Here is a 966-nt window from a genome sequence, read left to right on the forward strand (position 1 = left end):
TTCAAGCGATTCTCCTGCCTCAGCCTCCTGAGTAGCTGGGATTACTGGCACACACCAGCATGTCTGGCTAATTTTTGTATTTTTAGTAGAGACGGGGTTTCATCATGTTGGCCAGGCTGGTCTCGAACTCCTGACCCCATGATCCACCTGCCTCAGCCACCCAAAGTGCTGGGATTACAGGTGTGAGCCACGGCGCCTGGCCTCCTGATTTTTTTTATTGGAGTGTTTTACAAATTTGTGTGTCATCCTAGTGCAGGGGCCATGCTAATCTCTTTATTGTTCCGATTTTAGTGTATGTGCTGCTGAAGCAAGCACCATTTCCTGATTTTTAAATGTTAAAGAATTCTTGCATTCCTGGAATAAGTCCCACTTAGTCATGATGTATTATTCTTTTTACCTATTGCTGGATTTGACTTGCTAATGTTTTATTACAGTTTTCCCATCTCCGTCCACGAGAGATAGTAACCTGTACTTTTCATTTTTGTAGTCTTTGTCAGGTTGTATATCAGAATTATGCTATCCTTCTCTAGTGAGTTAGAGTGCGTTCCTTTTTTCTTTCTTCACTGGAAGAGTTTGTGTAAGATTGGTTATTTTCTTTCTTAAATGTATGTTTTGAAGAACTTGCAAATGAAGTCATCTGGGCCTGGAATATTTTGGCTGGGAAAGGCATCTGGGAATCTTGATGTTTACTTTCTCTTTGTGTTTTTTTTCTTTAGGATGTTTGCAGTGGTCCAGAAGAAGCAGATTTCCTATCAGATCTTTTCCAATCACTTCAAGGAAAATAAGGTGGAGATAGCAAATGCAATAACAAAGCCATTTCCTTTTCTTGAAAGCCTCAGAGACAATTCCTTTATCACTGAAAAAACGTGTATTGTAAGTGAAGTTTATTACATCACCCACTGTAGTCCGGCCCCCACATTAATTTATATTTGGCATCCTGTATTCAAAGTTTAGTATATTGCTAAC

The 966-nt window shown here is 39.6% G+C and overlaps 1 non-coding gene across 1 annotated transcript; it reads right to left on the bottom strand.

Annotated features, from left to right (window-relative positions):
* Positions 1-211: 211 nt before the first annotated feature.
* Positions 212-315, bottom strand: LOC116809816 (U6 spliceosomal RNA). Its single transcript, XR_004369999.1, has one exon. It is a non-coding gene; the product is annotated as a U6 spliceosomal RNA (small nuclear RNA).
* Positions 316-966: the final 651 nt, after the last annotated feature.

The sequence above is a fragment of the Hylobates moloch genome, unplaced genomic scaffold (genome assembly GCF_009828535.3).
Source record: "Hylobates moloch isolate HMO894 unplaced genomic scaffold, HMol_V3 SCAFFOLD_1, whole genome shotgun sequence".
NCBI classification, from domain to species: domain Eukaryota; kingdom Metazoa; phylum Chordata; class Mammalia; order Primates; family Hylobatidae; genus Hylobates; species Hylobates moloch.